The following is a 6,000-nucleotide window of genomic DNA, read 5'->3' on the forward strand; positions in this document are numbered from 1 at the left end:
AAATACACAGCAGAGAAATACAGGTTAAGAAGGTCATTCTAATAATGAGGACAGCTGCTGCAGCAACTAACACAGGTGTTCACTGGTAAGTTAGCCACCTGTGTTAATTAACCCGCTAGCTAACTTAGCCGCTTAGCTAGCTAACGCGTCCGGACCAACTGCTCAAACACGACAAAACACAACTCTTCACAAGTCGCTGACTTAACGTACAACAAAATAAAGCTACAGGTTAGAAGTATTTGTCTTCTTACCGTGTTTTACTCCAAAAACAAGGTCAACAGCAGCCAGAGATGCTACCAGACGTGCCGACCGTAGATATACATAGACTAGATCCGCTAGCGCGCTGTCTTCCATATTGTCTGAGGTCTGACTAGTCACTGCTCTCTGGCTCCGCCCTCTGATAATCTTGTTGTCGTTTGGCTCGACACTTGCTGATGACCACTTCCGGTCTCAGAAAATGGGAAAAAACGGACCTTTTTTCGTTTCTGTCTCTTACTGATTTCATTTTCTTGTTATTCTAAATATAAAATGAAAATCAAAGCATTTTTGAAATTTCGTATTTCCCTTTTTGATCATGAAAAGGAAAAACGCCTTGTATTTCAATTTTAATTTTTGTATTTTAAAACAAAAATCAAATAACCACTTCTTTTTTGTTTTTCCAATACCCGTTTCAGAACGGAAAATCCAATTACCAGATCCATACACGGACCAAAATGGGACCAAATCCATCATTTTGAAAGCACAGGCGTCACTTCGCAGAAAGAATCATCCACACGTGAATCAATTTACAATTTGACTCCAGCTGTTATCAGTGCTGCCCTGATCATCAATCTGTTCATAGCGCTACATCTGCAGCACCGATACAACAGATGATGAGCCGGTGGTGGGGAAACTGAAAATGGAGATGTCAACCTTCATCATATCTGATTGGCTGTCCCACCTTAAACATCTGAAGTGCACCCTGGGAGAAAGCGCCGCCTGCTGCGCTGACATGTCCTCAAAGGCATGTCCTCCCCCTTCTCCTCCCACGTCAACCCCCGGATCATTATCACATCCAACACCCGAACCTCCGCCCCCTTCACCGAGGAGGCGTTTGTTTTTCCTGCTAATTGAAAGCAACAAAAACACTTTCTCCTCTCTGCTGCTGCAGTCGCTTCACACTCTATGTGTGAGGAGCTCCTTCTGGATTCATCTAAGGCTCTAAACCAAACAAGTTTTTTGTTGACTTGCTTCCAGTTAGGAATCCTAAAAGTTGACGAATAGTTGGTCAGTTTATGTACAGTGAGCAAGCCCAGCAGGCATCATTATTCTTTTATCTGATGGAACTTCAAGAGACTGTAAGCATTGCTTTTTGGAAATGGAGGACTGTCACACATCATACACTTTTTGAATTAGATTCCTAGAACTTTTCAGATGACAGTCCTCCTTAGAGCCACAGTTTTGAAAATAGACAGCCATTAGCCACAGTTCCACTTTCTGGCATGAGAATTCAAAGACACCAACACTGAAACATTCAATATAAACGACACATCAGAGAAAAAAAAATCCTTCTACAATAACCAATTATTTCTGCGAGCCTCCGGCAATTACCAGCTCTGACATTAACCCTGAGGTAAAGCTCATGTGTCAGCTCCAATCTACCATGTGAAGTGTTTAATCAATGAATCATTAGCGCTTTAATTTAGAGACATAACATATGGATTTTAATATTGAATCAAAAATGCTAAATATAGCAAAGCACAGTTGTTACCAAAGCAACATAAATTAAATTTTGCGTTTTGTTCAACAGCTAATTAAGAATGAAAAATCTGCATACAATAGCAACTTGTGTTAAATGCGTCACCAACCTTGTTTGGTCAGACTGGTTAATAATTGAGATATTGTGTTAAAAAGGATAAAACTGCTCCATCACAGTACGGTTGTGTAGTGCATGAAATTTTAATACAAGAGTTTCAACATTAACCAAAACAATTCTTTATCAAGATCATCACCAACTACTACCTCGAACACAAACCACACAGCAACATAACATACATAAAAATACTAAAAAAATAGATGAAAAAAACTCCTTCATGAATAAAAACTGAGAAAAGAATAAATGAAGATCTGACCAAGCATTCGGTACCAAGTTTGAACATTGTTCTCAGTAGTTTGATATCTCTTGGCACAGATGTTCTCATGTTCTCCTGTACCTCATTTATCATTATTCCGATCTATAAGAATAAGAATGTTAAAATTAAGAAAAGCCTATTTTCAACGCCCCATTCCAATTTGGTTGTTTTTTCTGTTTGTGCTAGTTGGTGCCATGGAAGAAGACCAAAAATGTATGTCAAAATTAGCGCTCAGTATTTTAGAGGTCTAGAGACAGCTTTTTTTCCCCTAAAAATTCTTTCTTTTCAAAGTGAAAACACATTTCATATAAATAAAGTAACATGAAGTAATGTCATATAAATACAAATGTGATAATATTTAGGGCCTTCAAATCAGTATTTGGTAGATGCACCTTAAGCTGAAATTACAGCATTGAGCCTGTGTGGATAGGTTTCAATCAGCCTTCCACATCTGGACACTGCAATTTTACACCTCTCTTCTTTGAAAAACTGCTCAAGCTCTGCCAGGTAGCACAGGGATCGTAGGTGAACACCTCTTTTTGTCTGTTCAGATCTGAGCTCTGACTTGGCCACTTCACCTTGTTGTCTATAAATCATTTCTGTGTAGTTTTGGCTGTTTGCTTCAGGTCATTGTCTTGCTGGAAGACAAATCCTCTCTCAAGTCACAGTTTTCTTACAGATGGCATCAGGTTGTCCTCGAGGATTTCCCTATACTTTGTTGAATTCATTTTACCCTCCACCTTTACAAGCCTTTCAGGCCTTGCTGCCAAGAAGCATTATGATGCTGCCACCACCATGCTTCACATTAGGAATGGTGTGTTTGTGATGGTGTGTAATGCTTAATCAGACCAAACAGTCTTCTTCCAGTTTTTCTTTCTCACAGGTGAGGAAAGGCAACTATTTTTGTATGGAGGCTTTCCCATTTCACTCACTGAAGCTTGTATCTCCTTCAGAGGAGTCATAGGTGTCTTGGTGGCCTCCCTTACAAGTGCCTTTATTGAATGGTCATTAAGTGTTTGACGATTACCTTCTCTAGAAAGATTTCTGCATGTGCCATTTTTCTTCCACTTCATTATGATCAACTTAACAGCACTTCAAAGAATATTCAGTGATTTGGAAATTTTCTTGTATCCATCCCCTGACTTTTGCTTTTCAAGAACCTTTTCACAGAGTTGCTGGAAGTGTTGTTTTGTCTTCATGTTGTAGTCATAGCCAGGACCGCTGATTCACCAGTGAATGCACCTTCCAGATACAGGTGTCTTTAAGTTACATTCTTGAGACACATTCACTGCACTCAGATGATCTGAGTCACTTTAAAGTGGGGTGAATAATTCACATTTTGTGTTTTTAATAAACTGGCGTTACTGTAGAATTCTGTTTTCACTTTGAGATGAAAGAGTCTTTTAAATTTTTTTTTGTAAATTCTTGTACAACAAAACAAATTATACTGACCATGACAAAACACTGAAAAGCAACACAAAGGGAAAATTATTAAGCTTTGTGAATGCCTTTTATAGTCACTGTGGATTTATAGATTGTCATCTGTACTTTTACTCATTTTCTTTCATTTGCATTTTTATAAGTTTTAATGTTGGTCTAACTGTGAAAGTTTTGCATTATTCGCAAAGGGACACAGGGGAACTATTCAAAAGAGAGAACGGCTCTTGCTGGGCCACACTGCGTAAGTACTGTAAAAGTTGAATGGAAAGTTATTTGTCATGCTATTTGCTGCTGCATTGTCTGCCACATCAACCCCCAGTAAATGTTTATGCAATGTGCTGCATGGGGAGCAGATTTCAGCAGGAGGAGTCAAAGAACTAAACCTTCTGAACAAAGACGCAGAAGCTTCATCAGCTCCTCTGTGAGTAGAAGCTCTTATCCTCTCTCTTCAAAACAAACACGGCGTTGTGAAGACAAAGAGGCAGTGGCGAACATCCTCTTCGCAACAATCCTTTTATAGTACTGATAGAATTACAGTTGTTGATGTCAGTGCATTCACAACGCTTTCCTGTGGGTCTATATTCAACTTTGGCCCTATAAGGTGACATATTTCACAGCTGCCTTTTACTTTTGAGGGTATCTGTGTTCACTCTACCAAATAAGCTGCAATTGCCTGGAGGCTCTGCCCTGTGTTCCTTCATCATTAAAACTAAATTCATTACTTCAGCAAAAGGCCACAGCCGGTTTTCCCTCCGTGTCTTTCCTGCAGTGGTTGCTGCTGCTGCATGTCACCACATAGTTACTTAACAAATGGAGCCAGGCATTCACATAATTAAAACCAAGATGCTAGGACATAATTCTTAATTAAGCACTAATGTGATAAAGTGTGATAGCAGGACAAAACTCTCCTTTAAGGGAAGAGAGGCCTTTGTAATGAGGTGATTAATGGACTTAAGAGGGGAAGAAGATGTAATTGGATGGTCGTCCCTCCCAGCTGAAAAGCAGGATACTGGCCACCGTCTGCTGCAGAGGGCTGCTCACAGAACGCAAAGTGATGTCGTCTGGCTGTAAGGAAAAGCTTCATCCAATGTGATTGGTCTGCAAGAGACATAACTTTTTAATCTAGGAAGAGATTGTGGTTCTTTCGACCATTTTGTTTTCAGTCTAATCAGACTTCTAATTATGAGCTCTTCAGGCTGTAGCTGCTTTTTTGAGGACATACTGTCCTTCACAGAAGAGTTACCTCAATCAAGACAAACTGTACAGGAACAGGTTTAAACGTGAGAATTCAAAAAGGGGTCACCACACACTCACTGTATTGTCTGGCAAGATTAAAAGTTTGGTCTGTAACCACACTGTACAGTGATGGAAAAGTGTGCAGACACACTGTACGGTGTAGGGTAAGAATAAATGGCAAGACAAAAAAAAAAAGAAAAGATTATCAGGTGCTGCCTCTTAAAAAAAAGCACCTTTCATGTGAAGTCTTGTTGTTGTATACAACTGAGTTCCAACATATGCACATATTTTATATATGCTCCTCTTCTGTTTTAAAGCAATTTTTAAAAAAAAAGTTTTTTACTTTTTAATTCATATTTTTAAAATTATTTAAAGTGCATTCCGTTCCAGAGCCAATAAATAAACAAATAGAATAAAGTGCATAGTACAACCCACCATTACAAACAGAATGAATTAACTGTTTTTTTAACCTTAGCTGGAAAACCTCTAATTAGCACCAAGTAGCCTGCAATCTTATTTTCAACTGAGCAATTACAAACACACAGCAATTATTGGCATATAAACATAAGAAAGTTATCAACCAGCCGCTCGTGGCTGACGCCGATCTCCGTGGCTAATGCTAATGCTAACACGTTTTGCAGTGGCTCACATCGGCAGGTTAAACAGTCTCCCAGATCTTTCATGGTTCTGCTCTTACCGGCTGCTACCCGGATTTTTGTAGATGAAGCAGTCCTGCACAGTTTGCCGCAGATCCTCACGCTCACAGTCACTTTGTTTGAACGAGGTCATTCATTCTCCTCAGTGCTGCGTGTGTCCCTTTTTATGCTGCAGGTAGCAAACCTGCAGCCGCAGATTGGTTCCGCCCCAGCTGAGTGTAGCACCTATGTGAATGCTTCTTCTTTCTATGAGGTTTCAGCTTCTCCCAGTTTGACTTGACACTAGCGGTCTTCATTATGGTGCATTACTGTGCTTCTTTCCATTGTCTATACACCATTTAATCCTCACTAGGGTCGTGGGGGGCTTGAGTCTATCCCAGTTGACTCAGGGTGAAGGCCAGGGGCACCCTGGACAGGTCACCAGTCTATCACAGGACTACATATAGAGACAAACAATCACACTAACATTCACACCCAAGGACAATTTAGAATCACCAATTAATCTCAGCATGTTTTTGGACTGTGGGAGGAAGCTGGAGAACCCGGAGAAAACCCAC

The 6,000-nt window shown here is 40.0% G+C and overlaps 1 protein-coding gene across 15 annotated transcripts in view; it reads right to left on the bottom strand.

The window, feature by feature from the left end:
* Nucleotides 1–5,637, bottom strand: part of LOC129347328 (uncharacterized) — a 41,591-nt gene extending 35,954 nt beyond the window's left edge. For 12 of the 15 annotated variants that reach the window (XM_055004113.1, XM_055004141.1, XM_055004139.1 and 9 more), the window contains exon 1: nucleotides 5,485–5,637. The gene's annotated coding sequence lies outside the window, so the exon portion shown is untranslated. Of the gene's footprint in view, nucleotides 1–251; nucleotides 4,650–5,484 lie in introns of all 15 variants that reach the window. The other 3 variants (XR_008599381.1, XM_055004110.1, XR_008599382.1) reach the window with 2 other exon arrangements.
* Between the last annotated feature and the right edge of the window lie 363 nt (nucleotides 5,638–6,000).

Source organism: Amphiprion ocellaris, chromosome 2 (assembly GCF_022539595.1).
Source record: "Amphiprion ocellaris isolate individual 3 ecotype Okinawa chromosome 2, ASM2253959v1, whole genome shotgun sequence".
Taxonomy (NCBI): domain Eukaryota; kingdom Metazoa; phylum Chordata; class Actinopteri; family Pomacentridae; genus Amphiprion; species Amphiprion ocellaris.